Here is a 27,753-nt window from a genome sequence, read left to right on the forward strand (position 1 = left end):
GATATATATTGTAATTCTAAATTTTTCATTGCAATTATCTCAGCCCCTTCCAGTTGTGTTGGATTCCTACCATATTCTAGGTAGCACCTTATCCCTGGTGGATGACTGGAATTATATTCAAAATATTTAGAAAGTTATAATTGCTGAAGGCTAAGGTTCTAAGCAATGCTTTAATACTACTGTTTTGTTCAAAGATATTTGTTAATTTCATTTTTTGTAAATTTATTTATTTATTATATTTAGGTGCCACCCATCTCACTATTGAGTGATTCTGGGAGTGGCATGGTGGCCTCAGGAGGCTGTGAATTCGATCCTAGATAGCAGCAGGACGCAAAGAGAAAATATCTGCTGCAAACACTGCATAGGCATCAGGGAGGACATCTGGCCAGTAAATGCTCAGCTCCATTCAGTCACCCCAACTCCACCCCAGTGCAACGGATTGCAGGGTCATTTTTTAAAAAAATCAATTAATAGAATACAAAAAGGCAAAGAATATAAGAATTGCTAATAACGAGACTTCCGGTGGATCTGCGCGCGCGATGGCGGCTACTTTGTAGCCGTCCTCCTGGGTAAGTGTAAGAATCGCTATGAAGAGCGGACATCAGCTGTTCAGCGGTTCAAAACCCCCTCCCGGGCAAAGGGGGGGTAGAGAGTTGTCTGAATAGTGGTAGAGCCTCTTATGCACCTCCCAAGTTTTTTTGGGGGGGGTGAAAAGAGTGCTCCCACGGAGTTCAGACTGTCTCCGCTTCCCAGCTGCTTTTGTTGTTAGGGACAAAACGAGCCGCTGCAACCACCTCCGTGATTAAAGCGAACTGGTGAGTTTTTTTTTATAAACGGACAGAGCTGAGTAGAGGATTTAGTTTTTGCTTTCTTTGATTTATTTGGATTTTAAGTTTCAAGACTTGTTTTTACTTTTATACTCCCTCTTTTTATTTTTTTTCCTTTGTTGAAAGGGAAAGTAAAATGGCGATCGGCAAGCCTCTCGGTGGTTTTTTTTTTTCGGAAGCTAGAATGCTGACCGGCAGGCCTTTTGGTGTCTCTTTTTTTCCCTTTCCTTTTTTCTTTTTTGTTTTTTTTTATGATTGGAATGGAGTGTTAGTATTATTATTTTTGTTTAATTTTCGTGTTTTGTTTTTTGTACTTTTTGGCACGTTTAAAAAATGGAACGGATTTTTTCTATCTAATTATTTTTTTTTCTTCTCCTTTTTCTTTTTTTGAACTCCTTTCTTTTTATTATAATGATCCCCTCTTGAAGGATTTTTTTTTTTTTGAATTTATGGAGTTAATTTCTTTTTTTTTTTTTTTTTGCTTAATTCTTGCAATTTTTAAGAAGGAGTAAAGTTTTTTTAAGATGGCTCCAAAGCGTTCAGTAATCTCTACAGCTTCCAAGGTGGCTTCTTCTTCGGTGTTATCATCAGGGCAACAACCTAAATTAATAGCTTCACCTTCTTCCTTGCCACAGTCAACAATGGTGAAGGACTTGCAAGATATGATGGGAGATGTTATACTTCAAATTAGGGGAGAAATGAAAGAGATTTTAGAGGAAAATAATAAGACTTTGAGGCAAGAGATAGTTTTGACTTTAAAAGGAGTTGCCTCTGTTCTTGAAAAGTTGAATTCTCGCGTAGAAGAGGTAGTAGAAAAAGTGGAATTCATGGAGGAAAAATTTTAAAGTATGGAAAAAGAGATGAAAAATTTTCAAGATGAGATTCTTATGCTTCAATATAAACAAATGGAATATGCCTTAAGAATCAGAGGTTTACATGAGTCTGTGCAAGGAGATTTGAGAGAGATGGTGGCAAAGGACTTTGCTGTGATTCTGAATAGAGAAGAAGAGGAAATACTTAGTGGAATTGATCAGACATTTAGAGTTAACTCTGTGGTGGCAGAGCAAAAGAATTTGCCAAGAGATGTGGTAATTTACTTTGGGAAAAGATCCCTGCGCAATGAAATTATACAAGCTTTTTATAAGAAGAGGTTTCAAATTGCTTCACAAGATGTTATAATTTTAAAGGAGATCCCACCAAAAATTTTAAGAAGAAGAAAGGAGTTTGCTTTTTTAGCAGACGAACTTAAAAAGAGACAAATTTTGTTTAGATGGGATGTTCCGACTGGAATGGTGGTGAGCTACCTGGGGATACGTTATAGTCTTAATACTGTTTCTAAAGCAAAAGATTTTTATACTTCGGTCCTGGGGGTATGCTCATCGTCACCTATTATGTTTAAAGCTTTGGAAGGAAAAAAGGCAGAACTGCAGTCTGAAGTGCTTAGAATTATGAAAATTGGAAAACTTCAGTTTGAGGGGCCTCAACAAGTAGAGATGGAGGAGCAGAAGACAACCTGTGCAACATATAATTGTAAAGAAAAGGATCAACAGAAGAAGTTTAAGGAAGTTCCACAAGTATTGGTTCCTGAACCTGCGGGAGAAGTAGGATTTATAAGTTCTTTGGAGCAACCTTTAAGGCCAGAACTGCAGTCTGAAAAGCCTATATTAATTAAAAATGGGAGGCCTCAACAAGTAGAGATGGAGGAGCAGAAGATAACCTGTGCAACATATAATTGTAAAGAAAATGATCAACAGAAGAAGTTCAAGGAGGTTCCACAAGTATTGGCTTCTGAATTTGCGGGAGAAGTAGGATTTATAAACTCTTTGGGGCAACCTTTAAGGGCAGAATTGCAGTCTGAAGAGCCTATATTAATTAAAAATGGGAAATTTCAGTTTGAGGGGCCTCAACAAGTCGAGATGAAAGACCAGAGGACAACTTGTGCAACATATAAACGTAAAGAAAAAGTAACATATAAACGTAAAGAGAAAGACCAACAGAAGAAGGAGGTTGAGGAAGCTTCACAGATATTGGTTCCTGAGTTTGTGGGAGAACCAGGACTCACAAATTTTTGGGAGTGATCTTCAAGGGCAGATTTTAATGCATTTTTTTCGATGTTTATGGACAAGAGAGACTGATAAGGATTGTGTTTATAGTGGATGCAACTGGCTATTGGACAGAAGATTATGGAGACTAAATGAAAATTTTAGAATGGAAATACCTTTAAGAGGTGTATGGATAAGAGAAGGAATGTGTTTACTGTGGAGGAATTTGTTATTGATAAAGATTTAAACAGGTATAAGGGGATTTTAATGTCTTAAGTAATGTTTAAATATGTGTTTTGGGATAATAATATAAGTATCATATGAAAAGGCTTAGAGTATATTATAAAATGATGGATAATAATATAAATGATATGAAAAGGTTCTAGAGTATACTATAGTTTGTTTAAAGATTAGTTTCTTTTCTTTTTTTCTATTATTATTATTATTTTTAAGAGAAGTTAATTTGTTTAATTAAATTTTAGATAAGAAGTTTAAATATAAGTATTTAATTTAACTAATTAAATGAGTATCCAGTCTTAATGGTATAATGAATGTTTATATGCTTATTTTTGTGTTCTAGAGTAAAGAAAGAGGGAGATTAGATTAGATTTTATATTGTATGTATAGATATTTAAAGAAAGTAATGTTTAAATTTGAGTTTTGGCGATTTTTTATAGAATGATGGATAATAATATAAGTACAATATTAGAAAAGGTTTAGAGTATATTATAATATGTGTTTAAATTTAAGGTATTTAGATTTGTTTAGGATTTATATGTGTTTTAAGGTTTTTTTTATTTCTTATTTCTTTTGAAAAATTTTAATTAAGCCTGTACTCAGCTCTGGGAAGGTTGAGGGAGGGTATAGGAGGTTTGGGGAGAGGGGGGAGGGTATGGGAGGGTGGGGGGTTTGGGGAAGGGATTTGTTTTGTAAAATTCAAAAACTTTCAATAAAAAAAAAAGAATTGCTAATAACATGATAGAAATTTATCAAATATAAACGTTTAAAAAAAATAGTCAGATTCCTTCTAGTCTGCACTTTTTCACCAGGGATTTTTTTTTAATCAAAGAATTAGAAATAACAGTACAATTAAAATATCAAAAACTGCAAATATATATTGGCTCTTTAGCCCTTTTGACTTTTTTCTTCCAATGGCTTATAACCAATGTCTAATTCTAATTGTATGCTATTGGTTTTTTCCTCATGCATTAATTTTCCACAGAATACTAGAAACACAGCTGCTTCCTTTGCTCCAAAGAAAAGCTACCAGGTATTGAGAATTGGCAAGAGTTAGCCATGCTGTGACAATGCCAATTTCTAAAGAAAGTCCCTTATGGAGACACAAATGTAATTATAGACAGTTCATTTCATTGAGAATACTCTCTTTGGGAAAAAAATCAGGAACGAAATATCTGGAATGGCCTTGTACCTTTGTTCTTGCATTGGAGAAAACATTGTTCATACAGTACTTACAAACACATCAGCTGGACTACCAGCCAGGTGAACTGAAATTCATTTCTAGAAATAATGAAACAACAATTGTGCTTGAATTTTATATGTATAAAATTTGTGTGTGTGAAAGAGAGAGCCAAATATTAATGTTGTTTTAAACAGCATCATATTTTCTCTCCAGACAGTTCACCTAACCTGTAGGAAGAAAAGTAGTCAGAAATTTTGTATGGAATAGAATATTTAGCTGTGTTACTTGCTCCCCCTTGTGGCTTTAAGTATAGTAACACAGAGTTCACTTATTTGAATACGTAATTTGTCACAGTGTAACTACTAGCATTTTTGTTAATTTTTTTTAATAGTTTGTTCTATACAGAAAAAGGAGGGGAAAAGATCATTTAATAAATCTATATGTAGTGCATATAAGGACTTCAAACACTATTTTCCATTATTCACCTTTATAACAGATGATTATTATAGAGGTAAAAGATTTGCCAAAACAAACTCACGCACAAAAATCACCCTCAAATATATAATTAATTGTCCCTGCCTGCAGGAAACAAAACAAAATGTGTTTGATATCTCCGTGACTGACATGTTTCAGGGTTTTTTCCCATGATCAGAGAGAAAATCTAATACACGGTTACTGTTAGCTAGTTTAGGTTAGTTGGTTCACAAATATGCATTTCTGTGCCGGATACATATTTTTCATATGGCACAGATACATGGATTTAATATTTTTTTATTGTTATCATGAACATGATTACTGTCTCAATGATATATGCTTTATTGTATAATTTTATTGTATAATAACCCCAAGTCCTAATATCCTGCTTCATCATAATGATGTGGGGTTTCCTGAGAGGGATAAGTGAAGCATGCCTGGAATATATGCCAAGAATGTATATTCCCAGCCAGGGGCCACACAAGAAGTCAGGCACACACCTATATCAGACAAAGATATATATAAAAGTGTGCTGGGGTGAGATGACAATTTTAGTGACAACAACACAATCATCATTTCATACTGACTAGTAGAAGGCAATGGCAAGCCATTCGTATATTTTACTAAGAAAAGCAATAGACAGTAGACCAGTGGTTCTCAACCTTTTAAATGCTGCGACCCCCAACCGGTCGTAAGTCGAGGACTACTCAACCGGTCGTAAGTCGAGGACTACTCAACTGGTGCAGCACCGTTTGCAGAATGGGACTTTTGGCGGGCTCAGCAGGGCAGAGACAGCCTGGACAATTCCTATTGGCTTTTGAAAGCCAATAGAATTAGACTCTATTCAAGAGAGTCTATTCTATTGGCTTTCAAAAGCTAATAGAATAAAAGGGAGTAGCACAGCTAAGGAAAAGGGGGAAAAATGGCAGACTGCGTTGTTTGGCGACCCCCATGAAATGGTCGTTCGACCCCAAATGGGGTCCCGACCCACAGGTTGAGAACCACTGCAGTAGACAATATGGATAGACAATATGAAGTGATTGTTGATATATTGCTGGATGATGGTACCTTAAGATGAAGTGGCATTCAACATAAAGCCTTTGAAATGTCTGATTGCTAAATTGCCAGACAGGAAAAGATCATCTGAAGCTACAAAGATAAAATTACAGTGGAACATGGAACTTTATAAGCATAAATATGGAAAAGCTCAACAAAATGAAATATTAAATGAGTCAAATATGGGTAGTCCTCACTTAACAGTGGTAATTGGGACCACAACTCCATTGGTAAGTAACATGGTCATAAAGCACAATGTCACGTGACTGCGTCAATTTATGACAGTAGTTGCTGTCATTCCAGTTGCTATTGTTACATGAATTCTGCTTGGTCAAATCCTGTGGTCCTATTATTGCCATTTGCTATGTACTGCAAGCTTCCCCATTGACTTTGCTTGTCAGAAGCTGGCAGTGAAAGTTGGAAATGGTAATCATATGACCAGCGGATGGTGTGACTGTCATAATTGTGAGTCATTTGTCAAATGCCTGAATTGCAATCAAATGACCATGGGGAATGCTGGAATGATCTCAACTATCCCTTAGTTCAGTGCCATTGTAACTTGCAACAGTCATTGAATGAGAGGTCATTCAACAAGGACTATATGTACATATTGACATCTCAAATATCAGTGAATTAAAATGAATTGGACCTAGATGCTATCAGTCAGATTACACTATTTACTACTCAAGACATGAAAAACAATGAGGAACAATATTGCCTTCATAGTCAAAAAGGATACAGCAGTAACAGTAGTTGGATACAATGCAGTCATATGATGAGGTAACATCAATTAGACATCATGGACAGCCTTTAATATAATGCTAATTCAGGTTTACACCCAGCCACTGATGCAGAAAAAGTAGTTGACAAGTTTAGCAATCATTTACAATTTGAAATCAACAAAACATGCAAGCTTGATATGCTGCTTCTGTTTAGAGAATGGAATGCCGAAGGTAGCAATATTAAGCAGGAAAACATAGTTGAATTGTATTGCTTAAGAAACAGAAAAGAAGCACGAGAATTTATCAGTTTTTACCAATCCAATTATTTCTTTATTGCTAACACATTCTTCAAACAACTAAAATGATCCCTATCTATGTGGACATTATTAGATGGACCCCAGCAGAATCAAATTGACTATATTACTAAGGAGATGAAAGAGATCAGACATAGCAGCACAGACATGGCCAGGAGCTGTTTGCGTGTAACAGATTATTCACTGCTTATATGCAAATTTCAAGTCAAGCTAAAGCAGAAGAACAAAACAAACAAGTTACAACATGATCTTAAGCACAGTCCTACCAATTTTGAGGATAACATGAGGAATTATTTTGAAGTCCTAAACCTCATTAATAGAGAATCAAAACAAATGTGAAATGGAAACAAAGAAGTAGTTAAGGGTAAATGTAAAAGAGACTGCCAAAGACCAAGAAAGCAAAGAAAGCAAGCTGGATGTTAGAACAGCAAGTTGAAATTGCCACGAAGATAGAAGCTATAGCCCAGTCTAGTCTGCCCTAGGCTTCCCAAGGCATCCCACAACCCCTGAGATACCCCATGCTCCGGTTCCTCCCCTTCAGGGGAAGCAGCTTTAGGCCTGGTCCCTCCCTCATCATGTCCCCATAGGCCTTGGCCTGCTTCCCACCCAGCCATTCAGCCACCCAAGCAGTGGTGGGATTCAGCCTGTTCACACTAGTTTGGCAGAACCAGTTGCTAATTTTTTCTTGCCCAGGCCCAGAATGGACTTCCGGATGCAGCATCCAGACAGAGAACCAGTTTTTCACATATTTGAATCCTACCACTGCACCCAAGGAAGCTTAAAGCCAGCAGCAGAAACCAACCAGGGACTTGAAGGACAATGCAGCAATGCTCAACTTACCTTTCTTTTTGCAGAAAGATACCCAGTTAGTCAAACTAATCATCACACAGAATTACACCCAAGCTACAGATATTCACCACTATAGCAAACACAGATTATTCTTCCTAATAATGGCACTTTTTAAATGTGCTGGGATCACATTCCTAGGTAGCCTAAATATTTACTGTGCAGGTTTCCTGTAATATTGGGTTTTATGCTACTAACACATTCAGGGGACCCCACGTATCGGAGAGAGAGAGAGCAAACAATTCATTGCCAACATACAACAAGACTTTATATCAGGGGTATCCAACCTTGGCAACTTTAAGACTTGTGACCCTCAAATCCCAGAATTCCCCAGCCATTATGTCAAGAATCCTGGGATATAGCAGTAGTAGAAATTAAACCTATATTTTTTGAGATTCACTCTAAAGTTGTGATGGACACAACTGTTTCCCAAGACCAATCTTGCACAAATCAAGTAACAATCTCAGAAACAACAGGGTTGCTTTGCTGTACCTTTAATAAATATTGTCAAAAGAGTTTAATTGTATTCTAGTTGCAGCAGCAGTGCCCTAACAATTACTGCCTATATTTTAATAATTGTCCATTTTTCCAGTTAATGATTAAGAGTGATGGAGTCTCTGTATACAATAACAAAAACCTAATCGTGCAGATGGTATTTCTTTCAGTGTTGCTGACTCAACCTACTTCTTTCATGTTTGACTAGCTGATGGTGTCAGCAGTTTGCACCATATCAAGACCCCATATAGGAGCTTTCTGATTTCTTGGTAGCATAGGGACTGATGAAACTGACTAGAAGTTTGACAGAGGCAAAGTAGTTCCTTTCCCTGTATCTCCTTCTGTCTGAACAGTCAATATACTGTATGTTTTGTGAGCACTTCCTCTGCTCTGGAATCCAGACAGACTCTGCAGACTCTTATTAAAGGTATTGCAGCCTTCACAAACTGTATCCAGATTTTGTACAGATCCAAACCTTGTCACTTTGTTACCTGAGAAGTGAAGAAGACAGAGGAAACGCAGGATTTTTATTCCAACACTTCCTATGAGAATTCAGATTCTCCTGTCATATTTTTGCTTTTAAGAAATACAATGTTCCCAAAGGCCTTGCAAATTTTGCTTTGTAGACACACAATAAACTCATAACTGGCAATTGCAGTTGCAATTTAAATAATATTAATAGTGATGTCAAACCATGGAGCTGCTGTTTTACTGGGAATTGAAATCCAACACATCTGGAGAATACTAAGCTGGGAAGGTTTATATGATTTTGATTAACAACTGCATGACAGTTACAGCACCATGGGCACAATAAATAAAAAAGAAAAAATCAATTTTACTAAGTAAAATACATAAGCAAAGTATAGTGATAGTAAGCCCTGGCTGTGAATAAAGAGACTTGAATCTGAATTGTCCCCTCACTTTTAATTGGCAGGAAAATATTTACAATCATGCACTGGGCTGATCAGCTCGTAAACTGAAAGGAAATAAGAAAAATATCCATTCTCCCCGTCGAGGAATCGAACCCCGGTCTCCCGCGTGACAGGCGGGGATACTTACCACTATACTAACGAGGAGGTGGGTAACAAAACCTGTTTTTTCTTCACCCCATATCGCTTTTAAATCTGTAGTTGCTGTTATCTGAGATGGTTGAATTTAATATAAATTTGTCAGGCGCTTTTAATTAGAAACCCCATAAGAAGTTGAATACAAATGGCAAGACTCTAACAAATTATTAATAGTTGAAACCGTGCAGAGCGACGTGTGCTCGGGAAAGAAAGTACGTTAAAAGTCTGCTACTCTGCTAAGCAAATGGACGGTACGTAGAAATGTGACCGCTTCCCCAAAAGGCTGCTTGAATTCAGAAATTAAGCAAATAAAAAAGGAACAGAAAGATAAAATACGTGGTTTTGTTACAAGCCGAAAGTAGAGAGAAGACTTCCATAGCTGTTCACCCTGAGTGCTTTTCGAAGTCAGCGGGTCACCTGGTCCTCCAGGGAAAATTTGGAATATCAGAATAGATATTCATGTCTAATTTTTAGTCTGAGTAGGGTTCTCTTTTTCGTGTGCACTGCTCTCGTAAACCACTAGATAACTTTACTTTCAAATGTGGAGAAGTAACATTCAGGCAGTTGTACAGCTTTGACGAGTGCAAATCGGCAGGACCTCGTGGCGCAACGGTAGCGCGTCTGACTCCAGATCAGAAGGCTGCGTGTTCGAATCACGTCGGGGTCAGCTTTTTACTCTATTCTTGTTTATTTCTTTCCTTGTTGAAACAATTCATCATTAATGATAATTAATCTAATCTAATCTAATCACCTTAATATAGATTTTACACCATATTTCCCTAGTTGTCAGTACTACGCCTGGCTTTTCTTAAGCTAGAAAAAATGGCTGGGATTTGAGAATGGACAGTTTAGTCCAGGTAGTCCTCGAATTACGACCACAATTGAGCCCAAAATTTCTGTTGCTAAGTGAGACACTTATTAAGTAATTTTTGCTCCATTTTATGACCTTTCTTGCCACAGTTGTTAAGTGAATCACTGCAGTGGTTAAGTTAGTATCACGTTTGTTAAGTGAATCTGGCTTCTCCATTGACTTTGCTTGTCAGCAGTTCGCAAAAGGTGATCACATGGCCCCAAGATACTGCAACCGTCATAAATATGAGTCACTTGCCAAGCAGCTGAATTTTGATCACATGACCATGGAAATGCTGCAAGGGTCATAAGCGTGAAAACAATCATAAGTCACTTTTTCAGTGCTATTTTAACTATATACTGTCACTAAATGAACTGTTGTAAGTTAAGGACTACCTGTAATAAGCATGCCAATGGCAGTATTCAACGCACATCTTCTCACATATAGACCCTTGCCAAGGGAGCCTGCCATTTCATTGGCAACATGGCTGGCATCTTTGCCTCTGAAGATGCCAGCTGTAGTTGCTGGCAAAATGTCAGGAAATCCATTCTGCTGGAACCCTGGAATCCAATAACATACAACAAGAGCATTAAATAATGCTAAATTAGTGTTCTTCAGAATGCAGAAATGGTAATATCAGGTTTCATATCTAAGTTTAATAAAATTTATAATTTAATAAATTAAATTAAATAATTAAATATAATTTAATAAAATAAAATAAAACCACAGTCACCAAATCCTGAAGCCTAATGGATAGCAGCTGTGAAAGCTTACACCAGTATATTCTTAACATTCTCCCCATAGGACATGGGTGTCAAACTTGCCACGTCATATGACTTGTCGTGACGTATCGCAACTCTTTTTGCATTGCCGGCAATTGGTGGGCGCGGCTTCATTATGATGAAACTGGCCCATGGGCCAGCAGTTTAACACTCCTGCTATAGGAGTTTTGGAAGGGTAATATAAAAAAGTTCCTTATGAGCTAAGACTATGCCTCTGCAGTTAAGGGGCTACTGAAAATACAGCTCATGTTCTCTTATACTTTACACTCAATAAAGATCCTAAGGACCCACTTTATAATTTCTTACTTGGTAAAACATTTGGGGGCAGTTCTGATAAATAAGTGGTGGTTGGGTTGCAGTTTGGGCACTCAGTCTCTAAAAGGTTTGCCATCACTGGTATATAGTATATAGTATATACTTGACAAGATAGAAAAATGTGGGTTAGACAGCATCACCACCAGATGGATCCTTAGCTGGCTGACCAGCCATACTCCGTATGTGGTCCTCAATGGAATTGCATCTACATGGAGGGAAGTGTGTAGTGGGGTGCCCCAGGTCTCTGTTCTGGGCCCAGTGCTCTTCAACATCTTCATCAACGATTTGGACGAGGGGATAGATGGGGAATTTATCAAATTTGCAGACAACACCAAGCTGGCAGGAATAGCCAACACTCCAGAAGACAGGCTTAAGATACAGGAGGATCTGGACAGACTTGAACACTGGGCGCTATCTAACAAAATGAAATTGAATGGTGAAAAAAGTAAGGTTCTACATTTAGGCAAGAAAAAACAAATGTATAGGTATAGTATAGGTGGTACCTTGCTCAATAGTAGCAACTGTGAGAGGGATCTCGGAGTCCTAGTGGACAATCACTTAGATATGAGCCAGCAGTGTACTGCAGCTGCCAAAAAAGCCAAACAGTGTTAAGCTGCATTAACAGAGGGATAGAATCAAGATCATGTGAAGTATTAATACCACCTTACAATGCCTTGGTAAGGCCATACTTGGAATACTGCATCCAGTTTTGGTCACCACAGTGTAAAAAAGATGTTGAGACTCTAGAGACTCTAGAAACCAGATGACCTCCAAGGTCCCTTCCAACTTTATTATTATCATTAAAGAGTACAGAGAAGAGCAACAAAGATGATTGGGGACTGGAAGCTAAAACATGTAAGGAACAGTTGGTGGAATTGTGTATGTCTAGTTTAATGAAGAGGAGGATGAGGGAGGACACGATAGCAATATTCCAATATCTCAGGTGCTGCCACAAAGAAGAGGGAGTCAAGCTATTCTCCAAAGCACCTGAAGGCAGGACAAGAAGCAACGGATGGAAACTAACCAAGGAGAGAAGCAACCTAGAACTAAGGAGAAACTTCTTGACAGTTAGAACAATTAACCAGTGGAACAACCTGCCTCCAGAAGTGATGAATGCTCCAACACTGGAAGTTTTTAAGAAGAGACTGAGCAGCCATTTGCCTGAAATGGTATAGGGTTTCCTGCCTGAGCAGGGGGTTGGACCAGATGACCTCCAAGGTCCCTTCCAACTTTATTATTATTATTATTATTATTATTATTATTATTATTATTATTATTATTATTATTATTATTTATAGTATATAGTATATAGCAGGGATGTCAAACTCAATTTCATTGAGGGCCGCATCTGCATTGCAGTTGCCCTTGGGCTGGGTGGGTGTGGCCAGGGTGGGTGCAGCCTACTGGGTGGGTGTGGATGGAGTGGGTGTGGCCTACTGGATGGGCGTGGCCAGTTCTACATTGTTTGTGTCAATGGTGCCTGTGGGGGCCTGGGCAGGAGTGGGACAGATCTGAGGGTCTCTGGCAGAATGGGGTGGGACCAGGGCAAATGCCAAGGCATGGTCCACTGGAGGAGCCTCACTGTTCCTCTCAGGCCATGTGGGGGGGGCTGGATGTGGTGCAGGCTGCCCGGAGCTCTGGGCAGCAGAGGTCAAATGCCCAGCCTGGCCCTCGAACACCAAGCCCAGCCCCATTTCCCCAAGGGGTTGCCCACCTGCACTTACCTCCTTCTCAAGGCTGCTGCTGCTGTGCTTGCTCTCCTTAGCCAGGCTGTTCATGATGGTACCAGGGCAAAGTCAGAGGGAGGCCCATTCCCTCTCCATGGGAGGAGACCCAGGCAAGGGAATGGTGAAAGGGCAGCAGGGCAGGACTTCCCTCAGACCCTCCCTCTCCTTTCCTTCTTTCCTTCCTTCCTTCCTGAGTACAGAGTGGTGGGAAAATATTTGAGATGAGGGAGGGAGAAAAACAGGCAAGAAACGCAGTTGGGGAGGTGTCACCCTTCGTGAGGAATGAAGAAATGCACCATCGCCTGGAAGTGGTCAGCACATCGCCCTCACCTACTTCATATATCTGGCTTGGTGGGCTCTGGGAGAGGGGATGCCATGAGCAGCGTGAGAGTCAACGTTACCTGCGCAATGCCGCCCAGCCCCCAGCCTGCCCGGTTTCAGCAGGCAGTGAGGCACTCTCCTCACAATGCCGAAAGGCTGAGCCAGGCGGCATGAATCCAAAAAGAAGCTCAACACTGCCCAGCCCCCAGCCTGCCCGATTTTGGCAGGCAGCGGGGCACTCTCCTCACAGTGCCGAGAGGTTGAGCCAGGCAGTGCAAAGCTTGCCAGCTTTGCACCTTGCTGCCTGCTGAAACTGGGCAGGCTGGGGGCTAAGCAGCATTGCACTTCTCATCAGATTCATGCCACCCGGCTCAGCCTCTCGGCGCTGTGAGGAGAGCGACCCACTGCCTACCAAAACCCCTCCTCCGGAGTCAGATATGTGAAGTAGGTGAAGGCCACTTGCTGGCCACTTCCAGGCGATGGTACATTTCTTCATTCCTCACAAAGAGTGACACCTTCCCAGCATGCACCCAGGGGGCGGGGCCAATGCGGCAGGCGCTGGTTCCTCGCTGTTTCCAGACGGCCATGTGGAGCTAAGACTGAATGCGTTTCAGCATAGATGGCCACCACAAAATTGTACATTGGCTCTCGGCCAGACGGCCTGGGCCAGGACCAAGGCAGTGGGGGCCATTCCCGCACTGTTTTCAGGATGGCTTCGCGGGCCACATGAAACCACTTTGCGGGCCGTATCCAGCCCTTGGGCCTTGTGTTTGACATGTCTGGTATATAGCATATAGTATAAAAAGGAAAGCATATGTTTGGCTTAATTGAAATGAAAGATTATGTGGTATGAAAAAATGGAGTACATTGATGTTCATTTTGCTTAGCATGTTAGTGTATGGATTGGAGATACCTGTGTATCATTTATGAGTAAAGTTACATTGCTTTCGTATCAATATACATATCAATATATGTAAGTTTTTTACATTTTAAAAATATTTTTAAATTCTTTAAAATGTCTAGATACCTATATATCTACAAATGCCAGCCATCAGATTTTGAAGAGCTGGGGGGGGGAGAGGAACTGGTGTATAAATTATATGCAAAAATATATGTTTGAGCTTAAGCAAGTAAGCAAAGCATGGTCTGAAAAAACTAAAATCAGACTTATAAAATGCATGCTTTGATGATCTGAATATGCAGAGGACAAAACAGATGGATTGCAGATAAATAAACAAGTGGAAATAAAATATCCTGGTGGGCATTAGCTACTATCTTGACCCTCAATAAAAAGGACAAAAGTGAAATATACTTGCTCAGTCAAAAACTAAAAATAATAGCCCTAATAAAGTTTCTAGGTGTCAAGGAGGTAAAGGAGTCTAATACACCCATGGAAGTTGGATACCTTAACACAGACATGTCAAACTCGCGATGTCACGTGACATCGTGCGATGTATTGGAACTTTTTCCCCATTGCTGGCAATGGGGTGGGCGCGGTTTCCTCATGATGCATCCAGCCTGCTGGCAGGCAGTTTGACACCCCTGCCTTAACAAAAGTGAAAACCATAATAAACTGGCAAATAATGAGCTTTAAGGTATTTGCTGGAACTGCTGGTCTTTTTCTGAAATTAATATTGACATCATTCAACAATAGCAAAAGATGTGGTCTAGGAAAAGCTGGGCTGTTTCTTTGGCATTGAGTAAACCTCTGCAAGGTATGAAGTGAGCCATCTTGGTAAAAAAAGATCTATCTCAACCAAAATGACTGTGAAGTTTTGGATGGGGATAGTGGGTTAAATCAGTAATGATTTAGAGAGACTGTATGCCATAGGAATGTGTGAGGGGGGAATGGCTGTAAGAGGCCTGCCGGCTTCTGATGTAGAGACTTGTCCCTTCTTCATGTGTGGCAAGATGTCACATAGTCCTTGATATCTGCTGCAATCTTAGGCCGCCAAAAGTCTCTTAATATTCCCCTATGCCCTGGTGTTGTGGCAAAGCTGCAAACCTTCTGTGCAAGGAGGAAGAACCACTATTGTGCTCTTGTGTTTCAAAGGTCTTCCCTCCATTATGAACAGGGATACAGTACCTGACGAGATTTCCTTAAAGTAATTAATCTGGGCCCAGGAGAAGTGGCTCAGAAGTTGCTTTGCTTTGATTCTGGTGATCACGTCCTGATGCAACCTCTCAGAGTTTGGTGGGTATGGTGCTAACCACAAATGAGAAACTTGTAAAATTGTGGTGGCTAATGGAGCATGTTGGGCTTGAGAATACTCTGGCTTCTGAGAAAGAGCATCAAGTTCTTCATATCTAGGACATACTGGTTGTAAAAATCAAAGCATGAGAAGAATTGGCTCCATCTAATTTGTCTGGGCAAAAGCGGGTTGGCCTGTTACATGTAAATTCTTATGGTCTAATGAGAAAACTTGCAGCTTCCAAGAAGTGTCTCTGTTGTTAGAATGAGGATTTACTGCCAAGAGCTCCTTGTTAAAAATAGACGGACAATGGACAATGCTTGAGAAGAAGGCACAGGGCAACAGTCATCACTAGTTTCTTATAGAAGGAGTACTCTGATGGCCACCTGAAGCATCTGACCCCACCCTTGGGCTCAGCCTGGATATTTCCTATTAGATTTGTTATGACTACCTACTCCAGAAAACTCGGTGGTTTAGAAAATCCAGAAAAAACAGTAAATACAACAATTAAAAGCCACATAAACAATTAACCCAGACATAAACAACCAGAACAATAATAAGACTGGGGTCCTACCAATACCACATTAAATGCAGGCCTGGGAATATAAACAGGTCCTAAAGGCTTGCTGAAACTCCAGGAGAGTAGGAGTCATCCATATCTCTGGGAGCATGCTATTCCAGAGGACAGTGGTCACAATAGAGTAGGCATGCTTTCTTGGTTCCAAAAGATAACAACATTTAATTGAAGAGGTCTGGAATGCCTCTGCTCTGCCTTAATGTACCAGACAGAAACAACTGAAGATAGACAGGGTCCCTCAGATAATTGGGTTTTATGTTAAGAAGGGACATATAGGTGGCAACCAGGATCTAAAAATGCATTTGGACGCCTACAATACAGCTCACCAAGCAGTGGTGACACAAGTGCAATGTAAAGGGCCAATTATTGCTCATTGCATTTGATACCAATTATAGCTTCCAGATAATCTTTACAGAAAGTCTCATGTACAGCACATTATAGTAACCCAGGTTAGGGGCTGAGGGCATGATCTCTCTACTGTGTTTCCCCCAAAAAAAGACCTATCCTGAAAATAAACCCTAGCTTGATTTTTATGTCTGCACCTAATATAAACCCTACCCCAAAACTAAACCCTAGTTAAGATGCCTCCCACTCCATCCCACCATCTGGTTGTACAAGGTGGAGCAAGGCACACATGTAAAAATCAACTAGGGTGGGAGGGTGGAGCTTCTCTATGCACCCCACATCTGCTTACTTCAGGGACCCCACAGCCAGGCCTTCCACACCCCAACACCTACCTTGCCTTGCAACAGCCCCGTCCACTTCTTCTGATTGCTGGCGGCTGCTCGTGGCAGGAGGCCATGTGATGTGTCACACTGGTTCCACTGCTCGCAGCAGGAAGCCACATAGCTGTCGCGCTGCTGTGCTGCTTGCAGCAGGAAGCCATGTGGCACATCACGCCGGTGCTGCCACTCATGTGTGCCACCGCACATGTCATGTGGCCTCCTGCCACGAGCGGTGGCACCAGCATGACATGCCACATGGCCTCCTGCCACGAGTGATGGCACCAGCGTGACGCACCACATGGCCTCCTGCCGTGAGCAGCTGCAGAAGAAGTCAGGTGGCGGAGCGACAGGTGTTGGGGTAGAAGAAGCCTGGCTGTGGCAGTTCTAATGTAATCAGGTAAGACATCCCCCGAAAAGACCTAGTGATTCTTTTGGAGGCAAAAAATAATAAGACTGGGTCAAAACACGGTATCAATACTAATTAAGACCAACCACTCGGAAGTAGGATAACCACTGCAACAGAGTGCCTCTCACTCCCAACCTGCATACCAGTACTGAAGTAAGCATCTGTGAGTACATCTGGACTGCCAAAATAGAAAGGTTGACTTGTTATTTTAGGCAGAAGACAATAGGTACATTTATTAGGTGCAAGATCCAATCTGGGTCGGTCACTGGGACCAGAGGTTTAGTCTTCCGAGCTTTCAGACTCAAGTTGGAGCCCATCCTCAGGGAATTTCTCTCTACCGGGATATGTGCTTTGGGCTATTCTGTGCTTCGTATTTGTGTAGTGCCTTCATATTTGTTGATTGGTGTGTTGATGGCTGGTGATTGGCTGTTGTTTCCTTATGCTGCCAAGTCCTCAACCCTTAAGTACCTGATAAGCTCCTGGTAAATCATTTTGACTGACAAGGGGTCCATTTCCAAAGCTTCAGTCATTTCCCTGGCTTTCTGAAGTGTTTTGAGAGATTGGTGAGGGACTACATGGTTGTTGTTGGTTTTTTTGAAACAAGTTTTATTGGTTTTTTAACTTTTACAACAAGAAGCTCGAGAATCACTGTGGTGATGGGGTAATCAATCATCCAAAAACAAAATCATATATATATATATATATAACTCAAATTAATACATTAGATGTTCTCTCTCTGTTTCCCTCAAATAGTATAACGTATTTAAAATAATCCATTTCTAGATTACATTTATAAAGATCCAAATCCTGTTTTTAAGCTTTACTAATTTACAATTACCATAATCCAATTTAATCTTAAATAAACATATTATTAGCACTTCAAAAATACACATAATATTCCAGCAAAAACATTATAATATTTCCAGATATATTCTAATTCTTAATCTAATAAATCATTAATTTTATCACAAACCTCTATTTCTTCTTCCACTACAAAATAATTATCCTAGTTAAGATAAAAATATTACTCTACTCTATGTATATATAGTCTATCAGTCAATCTATTTCTATAACAGAACAAAACAAAACACAAAATCATTTCAATCCATTTGGTAGGATTTAAATCTCATCCAAATAATTATCATATCTAAAACACACATATCATTACACAAAATATCATCTTACTAACTTGACATACTCAATTAATTGTTAAATCAGTCCAAATCTCTGAAGCCTCTTCCATTTTCTTATTCTCATTCCATTACAAAATAATTTTCATACATAAAATAAACATATTATTTCAAAAGTACATTCTTACTCTGTTTCACATATATATTCTACTAATCACGAGTTTTCCTCTCGCTTCTAAATCTGAATCTTAAACCTTAAATCAATCCGTATCTCTACAAGACCTTTTTAACCCATTACATGTAATTTTAAGTCTCTTTTTTCAATCTTATTTTTGGCAAAGCAGGTTTCCATAACAGAGCCTCTATTTCAGCAGATAGGTCTCCCTTTATTCCTTGTGATGTCATTTGGGTCAATGGAAGACATCCCATCCTCTGTTTTAGGAGCCTGACTTCTTTGTAGTTAGACCCTTGTTGCTTTAGAAATTCAAGTCTCAATGTTTGGTTCAGCTGAGTAAAACGTTCAGTTGTATCCAATTTTATGATTAGTAGTTGGTTATCAAAGTTATCATCGTTCTCAGTAAGTCGTGTTCGTACAGCAATTCCTGTTATTTTTGGATTTGTATGTAGTTTGATTAAGGTTACCTTTTGATCCTCAGAAATCTCAATAGGATGCTTATGAGGTAATATAAATTCCTCTTTAATACAGGTTAATTCCTCTTCTGGTGTATTTTGGCCTATAGGATAATCAGTTGAAGTCTGGAAGTCAGTTTGAGGGTTTGTAATAAAGTTTCTGACTCTTATTTCTGTAGTAATCTCTTTTATTTTAGCGCATACTTGCTCAGTGGCTTCATGAATTTTTTCCAATATAAGTTTACAGTTTAGTTGTAAATAGGGTTTCTCCATTTCAATAATAGTTAGAAGCAGTCCTTTTATCTTTTAGTGGAGGCTATATTTAATAAGGGGTAACCAATGTCCACCCCCACGGTTTCTAACAGCTGCATCAACTTCTTTATCTTTTCCCTTTTATAATAGTTTGAAAGTCAAGCCAACCTCATCTCCAAACAGAAGCAGGCAATTGCAGTATTACGTTTCACCACAAGATGTCCTCAGTGGGTTACAGAATCTTTCCCAGACACCAATAAAATTAATCTTCCTCTTTTTTTTTTTTTTTTAGAAAAAAGCTCTATAAAAGGGTTTTTTCGGGACCCCAGTTAGAAGTAAAATATAGTCATTAAAGTTAGTTATTCTGTCCTTTTATTCAATGCTTTTCTTCCCAGACAAACAAACGCCGCTCTCTCAGGGCAGGGAAATAATTCCAAGAGGGCTTTTTACAGGCAAAGAGAAAAATAGGGTGAAGTGAGGAAAAGGAAGAGTCTCACCTGGATCATTCGCGGTGGTTCTTAATGCTTAGATGTTCTTGTGACTTTCGGCTGGTGCAGCTGCATGATCGGCCCTCTTGCAGGACGATCTTTGCTCCGTCGGCCCTAAGGAGTCAGCTGGAGCCACGGGAGAAACTGCCACCCTCCCGCAGTCACCAGAAAGCCTCCTCATCGGTTGTTGCCCCTCCAAGTCGACTTTCAACTCCCTTCGGAGTCTAACGGCGAAGGAGAATCAGCTGGTGAAGAGACGAGTTTCTTCGTACGACTGCAGTCGCTGCAAACCGGAACCAGAAGTCAGGGACTACATGGTTTCATGCCTTCCCCCTACATTTGACTTATTACAGTTTGCCTATTGGAAGAACTGCTCTGTAGAAGATGCACTTTCCTGTGTGCTTCATCTTAGGTTGGCGTACCTGGAGGGGAAGAATACTCATGTGCGAATGCTGTTTGTGGATTTTAGTTCAGCATTCAACACAATCATACCTCAGCATCTGGTGAACAAAATGGGCCTATTAGGTTTTAATACTCCTTTATGTAATTGGATACTTGATTTCCTTATTGATAGGCTTGTACCAGGTTGACAATGAAGATGCTTATAGGGAAGAGGTGAAAGCTCTGGTGGACTGGTGCAATAAAAGTAATCTGGTTCTAAATGTTGATAACACAAAGGAGGCCATTGTAGATTTTAGAAAGAGCAGGCATAGTCATACTCTACTCAGTATCAAGGATGCAGCTGTAGAGGTGGTCAACAGTATTGAGTATCTGTAGGTGCAGATAACTAACAATCTGAATTGGTCTCTCCACATGTCATCTTTAGTGAAGCGTGCAAATCAACATCTGTATTTCCTGCATTGGATGAAGAGAGCACATCTTTCTCCTTCTGTCCTGGCCACTTTTCACAGAGACATGATTGAGAGCATTTCAATAAACTGCATCACTGTCTGGTTTGGTGAGAAGCAGTGCCTCAGATAAAAAGCCCATACAGAGATTGGTAAGGACAGCCAAGAAGATCATAGGAAGCTCATTTCCTGGTATTCAGGATGCTGCTTATAAGTGCTATGTGGTTAGAGCTCAAATAATTGTTAGAGACCCCACACACCCACTTCACTGTCTGTTTCTGTTGCTCCCCTCTGGGAGAAGGTTTCGAAGTATTTCTAGCAGGACTATCCGATTCTGTAATAGCTTTGTTCCCTATGCCATCTGTCTGGTAAACTCGCAAGATACGTTTTTCTCACCATGCACAGGTATACATAACCCGAAGTAGACTGTTTCTCTGTATCAAATAATATATGTGGGTATATGCATAATTCTGTATTTATTTATTTATTTTTGTCATATTTGTGTAGCGTACATCGGAAGTGGTGACCCTTTGAGAGTTGTATGCAACAAAATTTCATTTTAATGTATGACTATTAGTGTACATTCAAAGTGACACTAAAGTTATTATTCTATTCTATTCTATTTCTATTATTGCACAGCCAACAATCTTAGTAGCTGAGAAACTGAAGGTATGCCCTTGTTCTTTAAAATGTGAGGCTACCAACAAGTTTGGATCTCCTCGTCTGACCGCTTGCTTGTGTTCTTGCAATCTGGTGATCGGCTTCCGCCCTGTCTGTCCTACTTAGTCACACGGGCAATCCATGCAGGGGATCACATAGATTATATTAAAAGTATCATTTACGTACATTTATTAGTGACTGGAAACTCTTTATGGCCTTTTTGGTGAAAATGGAAAAACATGAACTGGTAATTTATGGATTTGATTATTAGAAGGGTAAATTATGGAAAGAAGGGAATTATGATATATCCATAAAGAGGAAGATAGATGAAAAATTTATTCATAACTACTCTAAAGAAGATTAAGATCTGTTTCTTTATACTTTTCTTCTTTTTCTTTCATTTTCTTTTCTTTTCCCCCTAGATGGAACATACTTCACGTACACACAGGTACATCGTGCACTGGGCAGAGTGATATACAGATGCATTATTCAAATGCAAAAAAGTGTGGAATACTCAAGTCTGCACACAGGCAAACCCCTTCAATCTTTATTAACACAAATAAATGTATCCAAAATCAAAATAAAAGCTTCATAGTGACTGCACAAGTTTTATTCATTACAAACTAAAATTAAAACCTAAAGGATCTAGCTGTAGCTATTCTTACAGAGTAATTCTTGGGGCAATTATAGAAATATAAACCCCAGTTTCTACGTTTTTTTCCCCTGATCATATTTAAAAGCAGCCTTTAACATGCACCTATAAAAATTAAATAGAAATAAAAAAACAGCATGGATTGATTAAAATTGATAGCTAAATCAAGCATTTTATTGAAGTACTATAATGGCCTGAGGGATGCAATGATTCAGCAGTTAAAGACACTGAGTTTGTTAGCTGGAAAGCCAACTCAAGACACGAACGCTATGCAATGGGGTAAACTTCCATTATGTTTCAGCTCCTGCCCACCTAGTAGTTTGGAAGCATGCAAATGCATGATAAATAGGTACCATTTGGTGTGAAGGTAACAGCATTTCATGCTCCTTGGCATATAGTCAAGCTGGCCACATGATCATGGGTTTTTAGCTGGATCTCTCAGCTAAGAACTGGAGATAAGCACTGCCCCCTAATGTCAGACATGGCTGTACAGGGGAAACCTTTACCTTTATCTTTATAATGGCCTCAGGTTCTTGGAGGATGACCATGTCTATGTTACTGTCCAATAAAAGTTTGGAAACATATTGGGCCTTGAATTGCTGAGCCCCTTGACTTTGATTTGGCAAATTCGAATAATATTCCTGAACTCTCTTGTCATTTCGGAGTGAAAAGGTTTTGTTTTCATTTTCATTGCCATGTATTTTGAGAACCAGAAAAGTCTACAGAGTAGTCTGGCTGCCCACAGTTGCTAGTTCATTTAGTTCACGCTGTCGCACTATTCAGGGTGCACCACAATTCAGTGAGTAGATGGTTAAACATTCGTATTTGAACACAGATCTTTGTTACATTTACAGTCTATTGTGTTCTAATAATCTAGATGAAATGTTAATATATATTGCTAGTCCATTTATGATATGCCATATGCTAAATAAATATAATGGCGTAAGAGAGATAGGTACATTAACGGGTAATTTTTATTTCTAGACATAAAGTGGGAAGAAAGTACCTCTTTCTCTTGTTAGAGAAAGAGGTTGCTTTGTGGGGATAAGTAAGTTAGGTGAAAGGATGCTGTAAATGGAGTCTTATTCCAAAGCATCAAATAATTATTACTTCCTAAACAGACTCTAAATTTAAAGTCATTCAGAATACAAAAGTATTCCAGCCCATTTTTCAATCAGATGCAAACTCCATTCCTACCCTTTTATCTGTTCTTCACAGCTGCTTTGTGCAATACACTTCCTCCTTATAAAACACTGAACCAAAACAGGAACTGAGAAGCTCTGTTTTTCCTTTGAGTTTTAACTTTTCTGAAACCATTTCTACAATTTCAGACTATCTGTTCACACTTCCTTGGTCAATTGGTTCCTCTTTCTATCCTTATATACAGTATATTGTTTTTCAGATCTTCACTACACTTTTTACAAAGGCATGTTGGATTCTTCTTCTAACGTCTAACTTATTTTTCTTATTAGAATTATTTGCAATTGTGTTATTATTCCACCCTCCCTCCTAACCTTAAATTCCTATCCCCATTAGCTTCTCCTGCCATAGAATCCTATTACCTATATTACTTCATTAAAGGATATGTTTTGAAATTGAAAATATGCATCTAATTATATTGTTTTAGTTTCTTTTAACAGCTATAATTGGGGCAGGCTTGTTGCCTTGGAGTCAGTCTTGACTACTGGCATCTGCCTGGAGTGGTCCTTTCCTGGCAATAATTTTTTTAAAACTGGTTTTTAAAAAAATTGCCTGTGTGAGAAGTCAGCCCCCCTAGAGAAGGAAATATTAAAAGGACAGAATATTATATTTCCTCAAAGGATCTCAAAGAGGCAGAAAAACATAACCAACCCAAACTCTAAGACAAGAAACATAATAGGATTAACCTGCCACCACCAGAATGCCAGAAAGGCATATTCAGACTTAGGTCAAAGTACATGACACAAGAAATACAAAACCTCAAACAGGAACAGGAAACAACTCCAAATAAAAGCCCAAGAAGGTATAAAAACCCACTCCCTACTACATGTGCTCGCTTCTCTTTTCTTCCAGAACCATCTTTCTGTCTGGCTCTCCCCTTAGTAGAAGTAGTGTATACCTTTTTTTAATGAAAATTATCAGCACTTTTGATCAGTGACGTCATCAAAGTAAACAAACCCACGTGCTGATTACGTCAACAGGGCACAGCCCTAAAAGGAAGTGACGTGCTCAGCCCCCACCCTCCGGATGTGACGTTTTGGCCTAATCCCATCAAGATTGGCAGTCAATCCTCTGGGTACATGATTAGGTTAACCCTAGACTAATTCTATGGACATTCAAAACCAAAAAGAGCTAAGTAAAGTGAATAATTAGCAGAGGCCTGTGTTTTTGGGGAACAAGCCCTACTTTGGGGAGCTGTTAACCCTAGACTATTTCTATGGACATTCAAAACCCAAAAGAGCTAAGTGAATAATTAGCAGAGGCCTGTGTTTTTGGGAAACAAGCCCTACTTTGGGGAGCTGTGAAATAAAAAATAAAAAAGGCTTTTTATTTCTAATCATTCTAGCCTAACGATGCTTTTAATTTTTGTGGAGTTTTAAAAATCAGTGCCTCAAAAGCTGGGGAAAAAGAAGCCCCTGAAAGGCAGCCAGAGCCTGCATTTAACCCCTTTTTTCTAAAAGATATTTTTTCTAAAAGGTATTTATGTCTAGGTGGCTTTAAAAGCATTTCCTCGAATGCAGGGGGAAAAAACAAACAAACACAGCCCCTTTTAAAACCCACAGCTGGTTTTTACCTTTGTAAAAAATCTAAACACACATATTTTGCCATTTGTACCCTGAATAAAATTTATTCTGCCCGCCTTCCCACTATAGCAAAAGACAAGGAATATTAACAGGAATTAAAATGCTCACAAGAGGCAAGCAGCCAACCAGGCTCACAAGAGGCAAGCAGCAAGCAGCCATGCCTGTCTGTCTGCTAGTAAAAAAAAAGAAGGGGTAGGCCTTGTTTGGGATGTGCCCGGGCATGTCATGCTCCCCGTGATCTGGGCATGCGCTATGCTCAAGGGCGTGTCATTGCAAGGGGCAGGGGAGTTTGCTCCCCCTGATCTGGGCATGCGCAATGCTCAAGGGCGTGTCATTGCAAGGGGCAGGGGAGTTTGTGCGGGCAGGGACATGCCCGGGCATGTCATGCTCCCCGTGATCTGGGCATGCGCAATGCTCAAGGGCGTGTCATTGCAAGGGGCAGGGGAGTTTGTGTGGGCAGGCCTGAACAGCTAGCGATTTAACCCCAGCAGTCTTTTGAAGATGGCAGCCTCTGATGGAGATTTGTTTGATGTAAATTTGACCCCCAAACCACCCAAGCGTGGGCGCAGAATAAGAAAAGGACCTGAGTTATACAGTTTCATTGAAGAGAACAAACTTATAAAACCTTGTTATTGCAGATTCTGCAAAACATCAAATGGTAAGTAAATATGTTTTTATTTATGATAATGTAAATGGTGCTGGAGCGGATACACCGCTAACAGGATGTGCTTTATATTTTGCAGACTCTGAATTAGTAATACCTAGACAGCAAACACTTCAAGACACCCCGCTTTTAGATTCCTGTGGTAATCGCCATGGTCAGAAAGCTTCTGCAGATTTCTCTGATCTAGACTGTAACAGGGATTATGAGCTATCCCAGAGACCACGCTATCTACCTTGTGAGTTAAAGAGCTGCAATTTGTGTAAAGACTGGTTTGCTTGTGACTGCGGACGTGATTTGTGGGGCTCAGACGGGTCAGAGTATTATAAAATAGTATTATCTTCTGATTCTGATAGTGGTGATGAGGGATATTTTTCTGATGGCGGAGCCGTGCACCCTCTGAATTCTGTATAACCAATAAAAGACTGTGTTAATGTCAACACTTGAACATTTGTCAGTGGTCTTTCAGTATAACGATGCATGAAAAGCTTTTAAGTCGTATTTATTATACTCCGGGGTGTGTAGGGAGTTATGGAGGTGTGAATGCCCTTTTTCAGGAAGCTAGAAAACATGATAAAAACCTGACCATGAAGCAAGTCAAGACGTGGCTGTCAGGGGAAGACGCTTATACGCTTCATAAGCCTGCAAGAATTAATTTTCCTAGAAATAAAACAGTAGTGTCTGGCTTAGATCATCAATGGCAGGCTGACCTCATAGATGTCTCCAAATTTTCTAAAGAGAATCATGGAAAAAAGTACATCTTAGCAGTTATCGATGTGTTATCTAAATATGCCTGGGCCTCCCCTTTATCTGATAAAACAGGGAGGGAAGTTACATCCGCTTTCCAGAATATCTTTCAAACAGGACGTGCACCCCGAAAATTACAGACAGATGCAGGTAAAGAGTTCTTGAATATTCCACTGAAGAAACTTTTAGCACGTTACGGCATTCATCATTTTGTCACTCATAGCGCAACTAAAGCAGCCGTTATAGAGAGGTTTAATAGAACCCTAAAAAACAAACTCTGGAGATATTTCACAGCTAGAAATACCCACCGGTATGTGGACATTTTAGCAGATACTATTCAGGGGTACAATAGCTCTTACCATCGTAGCATCGGTACTGCTCCTAACACCGTAAATTTGTCTAACGAAAGGGGTGTGTGGATGAGGCTTTATGGGGCAACTTTAAAAAGAAAAAGAAAGGAAAAATGTCTTAAGATGGGGGATCATGTCAGGGTATCCAGACTGAAGGGTAAGTTTGAAAAGGGCTATCAGCAAACCTATACGGATGAGATATTCATCGTCAAAGAACTGCAGACAAGGGGGGAAAGAGCGGTGTATAGATTAAATGATTACAATGGTGACCCTGTAAAGGGGGCTTTTTACTTTGAGGAGCTCCAAAAGGTTCCTGCTGACCAACAGCGCATATACAGAATAGAGAAAATTATCCAAAAAAGAGGGCGGGGGAGACACAGAGAATTTCTAGTCAAATGGACTGGATGGCCAGAGAAGTTCAACAGTTGGGTTAAGGAGACTGAAGTACAACATCTTTGATATGGTGGAGTTTTACATCACCCTTCCCAGCAATGCGTCAGCAGCAATTTTCCCCCAAAACAGAAATTCTAATTTTACTATACAATTAGCAAGATCATTGGATCTTCCAGGGTCATGGGAAGTAGGGCTAGCAGAGATACAGTATCCGCATAGTTGGCACACATTAACTTCTCCTGGATATTTTGAAATTGCTAATGAGAGAAAGAGATGGCATTTTTCTTTGAGAAGCGGATACTATACTAGCATCCGACAACTGTTAGAAAATATGAACAAGCTTATATCAAGTGCCAAGGACGGCCCTAAGACAACCCTACAGTATGATGCAGTGGGTCAAAAAATTAACCTTAAAGGTGATGAACCGCATACCATTCTAGTTAGCGGAGAACTTGGACATCTGTTAAGTACATTCCCTGGATTCAACACCTTATATGTTTACACAGACATTGTAGAGCTCCAGATAGTGGGTGACTACTATGTGCCATTACTGCGCTGTGTGCCTGTGCAAGGGCAAGACAATGATTTCATCACAATAACCTATGACCGTCCACATTATGTACCAGTCAGCAAACATCACATCGATACCGTTACTATAGAAATCAAACCCGACCAGGACAAAAACGTGCGTTTTTATAACGGGAAGGTGATTGTCAAGCTTCATTTTAGGCCTCGGAAAAGTGAAGGATGGTTGTAATCAAGGAGCACGGGAACCCTCAAGACTACGTGGCTTACTACAGGGCACAATCCGGTGGAGGCCTTCCAGGCTTCCGAGGAGCCCCCATTATGTACGGGACAGGGTTAGGGGGTCTGTTCCGTGGGCTTTTTCGAAAAGCAATGCCTTTTTTTGAGGCGTGGGTTAGAAATCATTAAGCCGCATGTGAAATCTGCTGCCAAAAACATTGTCAGAGATGTTGCGGGGAATCTTGTATCCCAAGTTG

The 27,753-nt window shown here is 39.9% G+C and overlaps 2 non-coding genes across 2 annotated transcripts; one reads left to right on the forward strand and one right to left on the reverse strand.

The window, feature by feature from the left end:
* Positions 1–9,200: 9,200 nt before the first annotated feature.
* TRNAD-GUC lies at positions 9,201–9,272 on the reverse strand. The gene has a single exon. It is a non-coding gene; the product is annotated as a tRNA-Asp (tRNA).
* A 586-nt stretch (positions 9,273–9,858) lies between these two features.
* Positions 9,859–9,930, forward strand: TRNAW-CCA. The gene has a single exon. It is a non-coding gene; the product is annotated as a tRNA-Trp (tRNA).
* Positions 9,931–27,753: the final 17,823 nt, after the last annotated feature.

The sequence above is a fragment of the Crotalus tigris genome, unplaced genomic scaffold (assembly GCF_016545835.1).
Source record: "Crotalus tigris isolate CLP2741 ecotype Arizona unplaced genomic scaffold, ASM1654583v1 scf7180000018548.2558034, whole genome shotgun sequence".
Lineage (NCBI taxonomy): Eukaryota > Metazoa > Chordata > Lepidosauria > Squamata > Viperidae > Crotalus > Crotalus tigris.